We start from the raw sequence: 15,471 nt of genomic DNA, 5'->3' as shown, positions 1-15,471 counted from the left end.
CACCTGCCCCAGTACTGCTTACCCCCATCTAGGGCAGTTTGACCATCTGACAAAAGGTTAACAGTCCTCCCACCCCGATCTACAACACCTCACACAGCCCAACAAAAATCAATCAATACAAAAGAAAACCCCACCACTTGGTTCAACCAGGGATGTTATCCATGACATCACCTCAACCATAACATCAGGAAGTGCTGGGTGGCCCCCTCCCAATAAGAGCCCTGAATGGTTTGAGGGACCAGCCGGGACTGGTCTGGCTGGGCTGTCTGGACCCTTCACTCCTCATTCTAGCCATCCCCCTTTGCGGCAGGGGTGGCCCGCCTTTTATGGTGGGGCCATCCTCCATCCCACTCATGAGCCGCACCTGTGTAGCTCGTGTAGCTTACTCTCGGTATGTCCGGGGTCCGGCGGGGGCGGACCCCGGACATACCCTCCCCCGATCACCTGATCCCAGGCTTGCAATAACGTTTTTCTACGCTCCACTATAGATTTGCAGATTAATAGTCTAACGACAAACTTACTTTTGAGCCCTTTGTCCTTTGATGTGGCATTCTTGTGGGAAGCTTTTAATGACTCTAAGGTGTCTCATCAGTATTACGGACCAGGGGAAAGGGTTTGGGGTTAGGGAATCGGGCTAGTAATCAGAAGGTTGCTGGTTCGATTCCCCGGCCGTGCCAAATGATGGTGTGGCCTTGGGCAAGGCACTTCACCCTACTTGCCTCGGGGGGAATGTCCCTGTACTTACTGTAAGTCGCTCTGGATAAGAGTGTCTGCTAAATGACTAAATGACAAGAGGAGAAGAAGAGGCCAGTGCTCTAAGCTAAGAAGACGATAGGCCCATTTGTAATTATTGAAAGAATATCTGATGTCTTTTATAAATTGAAGGGGTGTAATGGGGAGAATGTTGTACATTTTAACCGTCTTAAGCCCTGCTATGGTTGTAATACTGGATTGGCTTCCGTCCAGCCTCACCAAGACCAACCAGAGTTGGCAGTATCCTGTCCCACACCTCCACCAGACCCAGTCCAACTACCCTTGTTGTGGGGGCCGTGGCCTCAACGGCCTATGGTTCATGTGCCTCGTCTCCTCACATGCCAAGGACGGCTAGGTGCCCTCAGGAATATGCGCCTCTCCTCTCTGTCTAGGAGAGGTGAACACTGGTGTCGTTTTTCCAAGAGGAAGAGCCCCTTGATGATGTAGTCATGTGCGGCGGGAAGGGCTCGCTTTACAGTTCGTACGAGCTCCTCCTCCCTTTGTGTGTGTGTGGGGGGGGGGGGATTGGACTGTCTTGTCCCATAAAGGCGTGCGCTCTCTGACAGGAAATATCCAGCCTGGTGGATCAGGGTGCTGTAGTGAGGTCCACAAGACCACACGGAGCCAACATCTTGCCACACCTGAAGAGTGATTCAATCACATCAGAATCAGCCCTTGTGACACCCTCAGTATGCTGATTACCCACCAAACGCCGATGCAAAGGAACCATAGAATGGGGGGGGGGGGGCTCCCCAATCTACCTAATCAGCCCTCCTGCTAGCTTGCAAGCTTCAAAGGGCCTGATTTAGACAACACGTCTCCAGCGACCATTTGCTATCCGTTTCGGCGGCGATTTGAACAAAGAACATACCTTGATCAGAACTTTTGAGGAAAGTCTTGAGACTTCACCTTTACCACAAGAGTACAAGGTGGAGAATTATGAGAGGGATATTTGTGTTATGTTTGTTACTTTGTTTTAATGTTGTGTTCACTGAAATCTTGATTCTAGTAACAACTCCTTCTTCCTGAAAGATAACCACGTCATTCTTGGTATCTACACGAAGCTATCATAATAAAACAATCATTCAACTATATTTTGTAACTGTACCAAGATGTCCAGAACAATATTTGAACCATCGAATGAACCAGCCAAAGATCAGATCACACCTTTGGTAGGTGTGAAGGAAGAAGGGGGGAGTTGAGAACCCAGCTTCCCCCAATCCACATCTGACCCCAGACGGGTCCTCCCTCGAACTGTATAAAGCCCTAAGATGACCATCAATCTCGGACTCCAGCGAAACCGACCATGGCATGAACGCCATCAGGATTGGCGTTCCAAAGGACGTCGCCAAGCTTCTCCTGAGATTCAACTTCATAGTGAACGCGCCACTATCGGGACGTTTCAACAGAAGGACCAAAAACGCAATTCCAAATGCGACTTCACTGAGATCCCGCAGACTCAGTCACATGACCCAGCGCAGCCGCGCTGTGACTTCAGATTCTTCAAATGGACCTTTGGCGCAAACCGCCCTCAACATCATTGATCAACCCCTGATCAAACGTAACTATGGCTAACGCTCTTTCCTCCTCGACATGGCATTGGCGTTTGCTCTGTTTATGATTTGTAAGGATGTAATCACTGACTGTACAATTTCTGCCTTTCTTTAAGTTAGACCATTTCATTCTGTTCATTGAAACCAATCTCTCATATCAAACCCATAATCCAACTTTTCATAAGATCTGTTTACCTTACTTGAATAAATTCATTGTAAAGATATTTTGACGTGCGTGTTCACTGATGTTACGATTGGCTCTACTCTTAGAACGAATTCATTCCTTAAGATTAGACTGATTATTACGAAGGCTATTATTTAAATATTATTCAATAAGGTTTCCTCTATCCCTTTAACAATAAGAGGTGGTGCCCCCAAGAACTACATACTTTATTATAAATTAAGTATTGCTAATCTTAAACGAGCACACCCCGCTACAGTGCCGTGGTCCCTGTTTCAGAGGTACAGCAGCACATGGGGCTGTATTTCCCAAACTTCCTTGTGCGAAAGTAAACGTGAGACATGCCAAACGTTGGGTTACGCACCGGATCCTCGAACCTACGTGACGTAGAAGCGGCTCTAGAACGAATGCGACAGAGGGGGATACAGGTCTTGGTGAACCTCAACAACCTGCTGGTTCTAGTCCAGGCTCCAGACAGGGCTATCCAGAACACAATCTCAATGGGTTGAGATTTGCTGTGAAATGGAAACAGAGCTCACCCTGGTCGTCTCTGCAGTTTGCCTACCGAGGCAAACGAGTGAACAGTGTAGAGATGGGAGCAGTGTTTCAGCACCACGGAGAGAGGCACCAGCCTCGGCTCTCTGTGCTTTCAGAGTCTCACACAGTCACCGCTCTTCAGTGATGTCCTTGCTGGGGATGATGGCTGCAGCCCATGAAGCAGTGCCCCTAGGCCTTTTACACACATGCGCTTGCTGCAGAGGTGGTTTGCCTGGCTGGGACTAGACCCTGTACGGCACCGTCGCAATCGCTGGCGATACCGCAGTGTGTGATCTGACCCACCCGTTGGAGGGAAGTTTGAGCATCGGGTGCGGAGTCGACATGGGCAGAGTGGGGTCCCAATACCCAGTTTTCCCGGATGCGTCCCAGAGCAGGTGGGGAGGAGAATGCCAAGAGGGTCCAATAGGAGGAGAGTGGGACCCATCAGAGACGTGTCATATCAGCCTCCACCGCTTAGTGACAGAGATTTGGACTGGGGCCTTCATGCACCTGCGCTCCCTGAGAGCCCTTCATATTCCAGCCCTGCTCAACAACAGAGCGGACCTGATGTCATGAGGCAGCCCATAAGAGGACGAGGGAAGGTGTTGAAGCCATATTGTACGTTACTCTACTGGGTCCACTGGGTTGGGTTTGTGTTGTATCTGTTTTCATTTGAAAATATAGAGGTGAAGAGGTTTAGCTTTTTGGTGCTGACCCCAGACCATGGAAAATAATACCTTATTTGGCTTGGCTTTGATCGATAACTGTAGCCCCGCCCAGCGGAAGAGTGCTCATAGGTGAGCTAGTGATTTGTTTTAGACAGCTCAATTTGTACGAGTTCTGAAGGGAGCTGCTAGCATACAGTTTTTCAACCACGCAAACATATACGCTTATACACACATATACCCACATCAACTTAGAGTCATCGGATGCCCAAACCTTGACTACACCAACATCCAAGCAAACATCTTATTGGTGCGTTGAGTGGTCCATTGCTGTTAGCACGGTGGTTATTTATGAATATGTTTTTTTACATTTTATATATGTTTGATAACCAATACAGGCAACATTTTTCCTCTCTGGTCGATGCGGCAGGGCAGAGGTGGACCTGTTTACGTCCTGGGACAGCACGCAGTGCTATTGATGTTTTCTCTGAGTGCACGGGACAAACCACCGTTGGGGGTCGAGGTGAGGAGGTTTGAGAGAAATGGAGGGATAGGGTAGAAAGGAGAGGTGATAGAGGAATGGAGGGATAGCGGACGAGAATGCACTTTGATTGACCAACATCTCTGATCTTGATAATATGATAAGGTAACTGACAGCAGTGACTGTTCCTCCTGAGTTTGCCTCCCAGAGTCACTGGTCTCATGACAACTTCTGCTCCTTCTAGAACTTCCTCAGTAGAACTGTGCTGCTCTCTGCTGGCCTCAACCTCTCCTGCAGGGGTTGACTTTCTGACGGCTGTCTCCAGCCAGCCTCTGAAGAAGAGAAATGTGTGAAGAGTAACTTTGGTGTTTCATCTGCAGTTCCTCATCTGACCTCTAGGGATGGAGGAGGGGTTATACACACCTGTTCCCCACCCAGGTTAAAGTACAAGTGTTTCTACAGTACAGCAGACGAATTAAGAAAATACGTTTAGATCATATGTACAACCATGGAAACGTATGAATTACAGGTAGCTAGAGATTTATAATAAACATCTGTCTGATAAAGTTTTGGAATTCAAGTTCAGAAAAGGTAAGAAAAGATCTTGATGTGTTCATGTCCGTATTGAGGAAACAGCAGCAAAAACATGTTTCTGTGTGACTCAAAGGTCAGAAGAATAAAGTCCTTGTGGTTTGCCATGTCAAATCGAACAATAATTAAACTGTCATGTTTTGTAATGTTTTAGCATGATCAAGTGTTGTAACTGTCTCTATACAGGAAGGACACATGGCAGAGGCCGGACAACACAGTAAGTGGACACAAGTAGTCATTGTTTGAATTGAAACATTAAGTATAAATGTACAAACATGTACAAATATGTTCACAATCTGACATCCCTCTAGTAATTAAATGAACAAATTCAATAATTAATGAACATATGCAGTATACAAAAATTATAACCTCTCCATACTGGTTACATTATCATCCATGCTGTCCTTCATGTTTGCTAGTGGTGTGAGTTTAGATTCTTAGTACATGTCAATCTAAGTTGAAAGTGTATAGAGCTGCAGAGATGTCAGTACTGTTTCTCTTCTCCCCAACAGATGAGTTTAAACTCAAAGTACCAAAGAGGGTTGTGGTGGGTAATGAGGGAGAGGATGTTACCTTCTCATGTCACCTCTCTCCTGAGACCAGCACTGTTGCCATGACAATCAGGTGGTTTCAGGAGACAGAGTGTATTTACCTGTATAAGAATGGCCAGGTGACAGAGGGGAGGGGCTATGAGGGCAGAGTGAGTCTGGTCACCCAGGAGCTGAAGAGAGGCAACGTGTCTCTGAGGCTGAGAGGCTACAGGAGGTCAGATAAAGGAGTGTACATCTGTCAGGTCACCTATGGAGGACAGAAGGAGGAGGATACTGTGGCTGTATGGACCAGGAGAAGTAAGTGTTCTACAGCTACAGAACATGAATATGAACATCTCTACATGAACTATGACAACACAGTCTCCCTGTCTGTACAGATACAATTATACTTTCAAATGTAAGTAGGAGTTGGAGCATTGGAGGTGGTTAGCTGGTTATGCTGCCCATTGTAACCACTCCATACTCTGAGCTCATGTTATTCATTATCAATTTTTAAGATTAACTCACTCAGTTTACGGATGTGTTCTGTTTTAATGATGTTTAAACTTTATATTTTATATCCTTCTACACAACTTCAGAAATAGGTGAGTAATTTCTGTTTCAAGACATACAACATCATGGGTTAAGAATATACCAATATATTTCAGACTTTGAAGATAACACTGCTATTGTTTTCTTTTAAATTTCATGGTGCCATTAATTAAATATCTGAAACCCTCCCTTCATGGTCAAACCTGTGAGCAGAGATACACTCACAGTATTATTCAGATGTATCCCATAATAAGCTTTGCTCCTAGGCTGCACTTGAACCTGCTCCCTGGTACAACACCACACAGAGAAGAACTCTAATAAGGAGAGGATGAATAAAATGTGTTATAAACTCTCAAATGTAAGATATTTTGGCAAAGAAAGAATGCAATTTAAGCTGACCTTGAAAAGGTAAAGACTGTGTTCTTCATAAGGACAAAGGTAGTGGAGGAGGTCTGCATGATGTTGTATGGGAATGGTTTGGAAAATGAGCAGACATTCAGGTTTCTGGGGTCTATTTTGATGAAAGGTTGACCTGGGCTGGCCATATTAAAAGGTTGTTGTCACGTGCAAGAAAGTGATCAATGATGTGTGTTTCCTGGAAGGTGTGGACTGGGGAGTGTGAAGGGGAAAAAACTGTTTGTACTACTGCTAGTTGCATTTTAATGTTGGATTAGAATATATTGAATTTTGTGTTGCAAATGTTGAGGACAATTAACTGTTGAACTGAATTGAATGAATTCAAAGTCATATTTATTGAACAGCATGATCATGATCATCACACCAACATGACCATCTTCAACACACAAACATCAGACAATAACACAAAAGCTCCTGACTAAAAAAACATATGGGATCAGAAGTAACACACACCCAAACAGCGTCTCACTGATACGGTGTAGTACAGAGTGTACCCAAACGCAGCACAGATACACTGAGGTGATTTATTGGGATGTAGTCTTGAGTTGTGGTCTTGCGTTGTGAACCAGCGGGTCGGCAGGCAGACAGGTACTGGGTACACGAATGACGATCCCGGGCACAAAGAAAACAGGTTTTATAGAAAGCAAGTAAATCAAGCAATCCTTGAGGGTCAAAAGCGCATACTACCACAGTAGCTGTGACAACGATCTGACGAGGAGTGGTTGGAAAGCCGGGTTGAAGTATTGCAGGATGATGAGGTGCAGGGTGGCAGGTGTGTAGGGTCTAGGCAGGATGATACAGGAGAACCAACAGGGGGTGTAAAAGGGACAGGGACCAGGCCAAGGCCGTAACACTCACAAGTTCTGATCTCCATACAGCTCCATCTAGCATTCTAGAGTGGAACCGGAGAATCCAGTAGACACCAGCAGTATTCAGCTGATGGCCCAGAACATCCTTCAACACATCATTTTATATTACACAGTTCTCAAAAGTTATTGGTCCATATGCATGTCTGTCACAAAGTCCTTACTATGATCAATAGTTTGGCTCTATCCTAACTTACAGGATAAAGGTCACCCTTATGGTTTCTAAAACTAAGCAGTCTCCATTGTTCCTCAAAAATCACAAAATTGCCGCTTAGCAGCAAAAATCCCATTATTAACCCATGAAGCCTTACAAGTCCCTTACTATTTCATCCAGAACGTACTTTACTCGGTCTGCCAGCTGTTTCATAAACAACTGCTTAAACAGTCTCTGTCCATCTGTCAGCTCTTATAGCCCTTGACTCAGCTGTATTATTCAAACCCTGACCTCCAACTGTTGGTCTCAGATCATCTCTTTCAATGGACACAGAAGCAGGGGCGTAGCTATAGGCGGTGCAGTTGGTGCGGTCAAACCAGGGCCCGCGACGTACATGGGCCCAATGACGGGCCTGAAAATGCAAAGCTCTGGCCCCTCTTGAAGTTACATTGCTTTACCGCTCAGCGGAGATGCTGAGTGTTAGCATGGGTCACTCACATCTCAGATCAAATAAGATGACTTAGCAGCAAAACCATCTCAATTCATAGTAGTGTTTATAGAAAATGATCCCACTGATGATTTCACCGACAACATTTTGTTGTTTCCATAAGTATGATATTAAAGTTTGTTTTAATACAAGAAATTAGTGCTGTCAAACGATTAAAATATTTAATCGCGATTAATCGCATTAATGTCATAGTTAACTCGCGATTAATTGCAATTAATCGCACACTTTTATCTATTTTAAATGTCCATTGATTTGTTTTGTCCCATAATTTTTTTTTCATTTGAATGCTTTTATCAACATGGAAAAGTGGATTGTATTGCTTAGTGCAAATGTTTTTTTTTAATTGAAAACAACATTGCAATCGCCTGGCTTTGACGAGGGGGCGGAGAATTCTCATCAGCTGTGTGCTTGGCCATCAAGTGGTCTTTCAGACTGGACGTGCTGCGATGATAGCTCAGTTCACAACGACAAAACACACAGATCACTTTGGTCTTGTCAATGTAACCATTTGGCAACTTTTTTAAAGTACATTTTCCATTCAGAATCGTATTGGCACCCATTTCGCCATCCACTCGAAACGTAACGTTAGCCTACTACTCTTAGCCAGCTCGCAAGCCCAAACAAGTCTGTGCGGCGTGCCTGTTGTTTTGTATCCGGTCTAGCTAGATCCAGTGTGGTGTTGTAGTCTTTCTAACATCAGTAGTTGCTGCAACAGCATGTGAAAAAAACTACAAAGTTTGCTTGGCCAAAAAGAACGTTAATCGCTCGATAAAAAATTGACGCCGTTAAAATGGGTTTGCGTTAACGCCGTTAATAACGCGTTAAACTGACAGCACTACAAAAAATCTAATCAATTTGTTAAATAAATTATGTTATTCAATTGTTTAAATACAATGTTAGGGTAACTAAAGGCATTCTGGGTCAAGTTGGTTTACTTTGTTTCTAAGCAACCATTGAACTAGCAATTGAGAGACAACTGTCAGAATTATTTTTACGCATACATTCAAGATATTGTAATACAAGATTAATATGCACCTATCAGTGGTACAAATATTTTTTTCCTTCACAATTGTCTGTGAGAAAGCGAGGCAAATGTTCACAGGCTGATTGGGGTTGATGACCCGATTGATTCTCTCAGAAATGTCCACAACATGAAGCCACAAGGGCCTCCATGAAGATGTATGTGTTTCTGGTTACAGCAGTAATATTTTATGGGTGCAGCAGCTATGTTGCAGCAGCTCTGCTCTGACCAAGCTAGACACAGTGCAAGCCCAGGTCCTAACATTGTGCAGTGGGGCAGTATGAGGACAGGGTGGGAGCCGACTTGGCTGAGATGTTCTGTAGTCGGGTGCTTTCTGTGTACAATGGATGGCTACAAATATTCACAGCTGGGTCAAAGGATCCACAGTCTGGTTGAACAGGGCAGCGTTTGTTGTACCTGATAGAGAGGTCATGGTCTGAAAGTGCTTCTAAGACCACCTGGCTGTATTTATAGTGGAGCTGTTGGTAATTTGACAGGCCTTACAGTGGATGGAGGAGGTTGGAGTGGTTATATGCTCAGACTCTAGTGCAGTTCTGATGAGTGTACAGTCTTGCATCCCACAGTAGACAGGACCTGCTGTATGAGGTGCTCCGAGGTCACAATGGTGTGAGGAGGATGGGGGTGTGGGTAAAACTGATGTGGGTTCCAGAGTGCAGACAGTCTGGCTAAGCAGGCCCTCAGGGAGGAGGGGGGTGAGGTGATGGTGTCTATCAGTAAGGCAGAGGCTGAGGCCCTGATATGGACAGAGGTAGTCTGGTCTGGAGATGGCAGAGAGAATGTGATGGAGGGAGGACAGGCAGACACCTGTACTGAGTTCAGGTAGAAGTTAACCAGAATGGCCAGGTGATAGAGGGAAGGGGCTATGAGGGCAGAGTGAGTCTGGTCACCCTGGAGCTGGAGAGCTCAAATACAATTATACTTTCAAATGTAAGAAGAAGTTGTAGCATTAGAGGTGGTTAGCTGGTTATGCTGCCCATTCTAACCACTCCATACTCTGAGCTTGAATATATCTACAGTACACATAAGACAGACTCACATCACTTAGCAGTGGTGCATAGTGAAGAACATGTTGAATAAACATGCAACTCTAATTCATAGCGTCAAAGATTACACGGATGTATGTTGATGTAGGACCATTAACATACAGCAGCTGCATCTCATAGAGCATCCTTGCTTTCAAAAACTCTGGTTGCTGACACGACCATGTTATTCATCATCAATGTTTAAGATGAACTCACACAGTATGCTGACGTGTTCTGTTGTAATAATGTTTTAACTTTCTATTTTATATCCCTATTCACAACTTCAGCATTAGGTGAGTCATTTCCTATATATGTTTCATGACATACAACGTCATGGGTTAAGAATGAACCAATATATTATAGACTTTGAAGATAACACTGCTATTGTTTTCTTTTAAATTTCATGGTGCCATTATTTAAATATCTGAAAACCCTCCCTTCATGCAGAGATACACTCACAGTCTTATTCAGATGTATCCCATAATAAACAGGTCCAACACCACACAGAGAAGGACTCTAATATGGAGAGGATTAATAAAATGTGTTCTGTTTTGATAATGTTTTAACGTTTTATTCTATATCTTTCAACACAGCTCATATAGGTGAGTACATTTCCTTGTTTCATGTCCAATAACATCATGTTTGTTTTAGACTTCAAAGATGACACTGCTACTGTTTTCTTTCATATTTCATGGTGCCATTGTTTAAATATCCCCAAAAACCTCCTTCTAAAATACAACCACAGAATCATTCAAATGTATCCCATAATAAGTGTTTCTCCTGAGATACACGTGAGCCTGGGTCCAGGTCAAGGTACAGAGTTCTCAGTTGAGAAGTTGAAGACGAAGGTGGAAGGTAGGAGGTCTGCATGATGTTTTATGGAAATAATTTGGAAAAGAAGCATGTATTCAGGTTTCTGTGGTCTATTTTGATGACAGCTTGACCTGGGGGGTATTCCAGAAAGCGGGTTTTGTGAAAACCCTGGGTTAGGTAACCCTAAAATGAGTCTTGATTTTCCGTTCCAGAAAGAGAGGTAACGAAAACCTTTGGTCAGTGTCCACGGTAAACTTACTCTGTGAACCTAACCTACTATCAGGTTTTCCATGACAAACTGCATTTCTACCCACCCCCTCCCACTTTCTGAGCCTGATACAGTTGGCAGACATGGGGTTTCCTTTCCTGGTTCAGCCGAACGATCTTGAACAAAATCTAATTTGCGTAGTTAAACGCCAGGAGAGGATTATAAGACTGCAATTCGATGTGCTATAATTCCCTGATAAATACCTAAGTTAACGTTACTGTTTCCCGTCACACTCCATAATTTATTTTAGCAACATTCTCAGCCCTTACATCACTAATGTTACACACTGTGGACGTGCACTCAGAACCGACCAAATGATTTTTGGCACTTAAATAAAGACAAATCATTGAAATTGTATTTGGTCCTCTTCATTGCCTACAAATAGATATCCAACAATGAGTATTTATATTGGCTATTGTTCCTGCAATTTACATGATTCACCTGTGACCATGTACCCTCCTGTAACTGGTGTTCCAGCAAATCAATTTCAAGATTGTCGGGGGTTAATATTGGCCAAAAAGAACTAAACTAATTCCCCTATGGTTTGAAGGAAAATGGGAAACTGAACAGTGTATTTACATTAACCAAATAATGTCAATACCTTATTTGACTCTATGTGTTAAATCAGAGCAAGAATGGTCAAAGTAAGGTTAAATAAAATAAACATTTAATAACATTGCAAATGAATGAAATCAATTACAAGGCAAACATACAATTAAGGTTAACTCTTACCTACTTTACCATGATTATTGTAAACCAGAGAGCCAGAGCTGAGGAGAAGGTCTCAAGAGATAAAGAATCCACAGAACAATGCTTCAAAATTCCTTTTATACCCAAGAACAACCAATCACACCACAATCTTGACCCTACTTATCAACAATGCTACAGTAAGTTACACAGTGAGGTGTGAGAGCCATCAAGTAGTATACAGTAACTCTAGATTTTAGCATATGAGAGGTGGAGGCAGGTTGATCTTACAAGATCAGCCTTTATTCTTCTGCCCTAAGTACACCATCTCTTGGTCAGTTTTTGGCACTTGCTTCATGAGATGCAGTTTGTACAACTCATTTACTGGTAACTGGGAATACATGAGATTACATTAAATTCCACAGTTTCCATGCAGAATTCACCTGCAATTAAATGAACATCTCACTGTGTACAGCACCCATGCTCTGTTCAACAGGATCAGAATGTGCAAATTGTTTTCTGTTCATTATTCTCATCATCTCAGTGTAACTGACAATTCAGTTACACTGAGTCAGATGGCTGAGCGGTGAGGGAGTCGGGCTAGTAATCTCAAGGTTGCCAGTTCGATTCCCGGTCATGCCAACTGACATTGTGTCCTTGGGCAAGTCACTTCACCCTACTTGCCTTGGGGGAATGTCCCTGTACTTACTGTAAGTCGCTCTGGATAAGAGCGTCTGCTAACTGACTAAATGTAAATGTAATTCCACACAAGCCTGTAAATAAAAGTACATGTGGAGAGAACTACCAGCAGCTACCATACATGTAGACATCTCTGCGGCAGCAGTCAACGTCTCTTCATCATCATAATCATCATCATCCTGTGATGAAAAGCATTCTGTTGGGGGTTACTGCTACTACAAGTTGAAATAGGCACCAACTGATATTTACTTTGTATCGTGTCAAATATGATTAAAACCAAGGTAACGTATAGGCTACAATCACAAGCTTATAGGCCTAAGCAAAATATGCATTACCTGTTCCTAGTATGTTTTATATTTAATATAGCATTTAACATGCTATTTCATTAAGTCCACCACTATTTCACCAATAATATTAACGGACAGTGTGGTTAAATGTTCAATGTATAGACTGGCTACTGCATTCAAATGTATGCAGTAGCCAGGGAGGGGGAGGGGGAGTCAGGTGGCTGAGCGGTGAGGGAATCAGTTCGATTACCGGTCATGCCAACTGACGTTGTGTCCTTGGGCAAGGCACTTCACCCTACTTGCCTCGGGGGAATGTCCCTGTACTTACTGTAAGTCGCTCTGGATAAGAGCGTCTGCTAAATGACTAAATGTAAATGTATGCATTGACTCGGCCAGCAATTGTCTCCAACGCCAATTGTCTCCTACGCTGCTACAGCCGTGTTGCTTTTTTGCGGAATATGTGCTCAGATTCACCATAAACATGTATTAACACTAATGGTGAAGTAGGACTTACATTTATGTTGGCTTTTAATAGCTCTCATGCCCGCGCTTAACTCAGAATGGACGTACTCCCAGTTGATTTAACTAATACAAATCAGCTTTTCTGGAACCAAAAAGTGGGGTTTCCCATTTCAGAGTATATCAACGGATATGTATGAACAAGAGTTCAGGGTTAGGTTCAGAGTTTGTTGAAACCCACTTTCTGGAATACCCCCCTGGGCTGGACATATAAAAAAAGTTGTTGTCATGTGCAAGATGATGATCAATAATGTGTGTTTCCTGGAAAGTGTTGACTGGGGAGCCACTAGGGCCTCCATGAAGACGTATGTGGTTCTGGTTAGAGCAGTAATATATTATGGGTATATAATTGTCTATGGGGCAGCAGCTCTTCTTTGACCAAGGTAGACACAGTGCAAGCCCAGGTCCTAACACTGTGCAGTGGGGCAGTATGAGGACAGGGTGGGAGCTGACTTGGCTGAGATGTTCTGTAATCGGGTGCTTTTTGCAACCCCAGTCTGGTTGAACAGGGCATTTGTTGTACATCCCACAGTAGACAGGACCTTCTGTATGAGGTGCTCCGAGGTCACAAGGGTGTGAGGAGGATGGGGGTGTGGGTAAAACTGATGTGGGATCAGGTGATGGTGCCTATCAGTAAGGCAGAGGCTGAGGCTCTGATATGGACAGAGGTAGTCTGGTCTGGAGATGGCAGAGAGAATGTGATGGAGGACAGGCAGACACCTTTACAGGGTTCAGGTAGAAGTCAGACCAGTGAGGTTGTCGGTAGATAAAGAATGGAAGAAGAGTTTATACCAGGTTGTTTCTTGGTCACAGTCAGCTGAATCAGCATCTGTTCATGCTAGGGAAACATCCAAGCAAACAGTGTAACTGTTGTTGTTGTTGTTGTGCATGGATATTCAGGGGTATATCAGAGTATTACAGGACTGATGGTGGAGGCCTTGTTGTGGGATTGTCCAAGCAGAGAGAGATCTTTACTGGTCCTTTTTCTGAGAGAAAACAGACTAATAGGAGGATTCCTCTCTGTCTCTGGTCAACACTCCAGTACAGTAGGTGGTTGTAATAGCATTGGATGCTTTTCATCATTAAACACCAAAGAAGGAGAAAAACAAGACTTTATTCAAACCAAAATGTGTCAGAAAGGGTTCAAAACCTCAATAACTGACCTGTGAAACTGAAAAGAAAATACTTTTCAATAAATCTATGAAAACTTTGAAGACATCAACATGGGATAAAATGTCAGGAATAAGCTTTACAGTTGTGTATAATATACATTCACAGTAGGATCTAAAAGGCTGAGACCACCAGTCAAGATTGACTATTTAGCATTTCTTTTCAAATGTAGTGACTTTAAACCATCTTCACCATTTGAGTGTAAATCTTTGAGAAATGTTCATGAATTTCAGAAGATCTTTGGTGTATGTGTGTGCAGAAGGTATTTGGTGTGTCCCTATTTTTCTTTGATGATAGCATGCACTCGAGCTGGCATGGACTCGACAAGCTTGTACAATAGCTGATGATCCCAACATTATTTAACTCTGTTCCAAATAGATTATTGTGATCTCAGAATGCTTGACTTTCTCAGTCTTCATTTCCCTCATTAATTGTTCAATGTGGTCTCTGAGTTTTGGACATTACTCTACATACAAATTAATCATGTCAATTTAAACTAATTTTACTGTGATGATGGTGCAAGAAGGTAAACAAGATGTAACTTGATATAGAATGTCTTACTGCAGTTTAATATACTGTATGTAGATATAACTTGTCAGTTCTCCATCATTGTTTCAGCTGAACATTATTTACAAAGGGAGAGCCCAGAGGACAAGAGGAGAAGAGAGGAATCTGCTTGTTTGCTTGGTGAGTATGAAACACCATTTAAAAGACATATACAAAACAGTGTTATGAACAAGGAGAAAGGAATAAAACCTTCAGTTTGGTTGAATATACGTGTACAGTATATTTATTACTGTACTAGGAGTGCTTGGATCTGTTACAAAGTTTTGTAATCCACAAGATTTGCTTAACTGTTGTGCTTAGTTTTTGCAGCGTGTTTTAAAGAAATGTGAAAATGACTCACTGTTGTGCAAACAAGAGCACTGATGTACTTGATTTGATGGAGAGGAAGTGGGTCCCAGTTTCATAACTGCAATCAGGTCCTATGAAGAGAACATTTGGAACTTTCCTTCAGGCAGGCAGCAGGTAGATGTTACAGTTGAGTGCAGGGGTAGGACCCAAACACAGGAGAGACAGACAGGATACTCAAAGTAACATAGGCAAGGACAAGACAAAGACTGGACACAAAACATGGGCTGGGCTGAGGTATGGGGAAGGTCCGGGGAACCAGGG

At 43.2% G+C, this 15,471-nt stretch overlaps 1 protein-coding gene across 1 annotated transcript in view; it reads left to right on the top strand.

Annotated features, from left to right (window-relative positions):
• Window positions 1–14,906: 14,906 nt before the first annotated feature.
• LOC134013972 (trichohyalin-like) overlaps window positions 14,907–15,471 on the top strand; it is a 128,221-nt gene continuing 127,656 nt past the window's right edge. The window contains exon 1 of the mRNA XM_062453767.1: window positions 14,907–14,982. The gene's annotated coding sequence lies outside the window, so the exon portion shown is untranslated. The remainder of the gene's footprint in view (window positions 14,983–15,471) is intronic.

This window comes from Osmerus eperlanus, chromosome 27, assembly GCF_963692335.1.
Source record: "Osmerus eperlanus chromosome 27, fOsmEpe2.1, whole genome shotgun sequence".
In the NCBI taxonomy this organism is placed as follows: Eukaryota; Metazoa; Chordata; class Actinopteri; order Osmeriformes; family Osmeridae; genus Osmerus; species Osmerus eperlanus.
The sequence above is the reverse complement of the archived record's forward strand: the minus strand, read 5'-3'. Positions and strand labels throughout refer to the sequence as shown.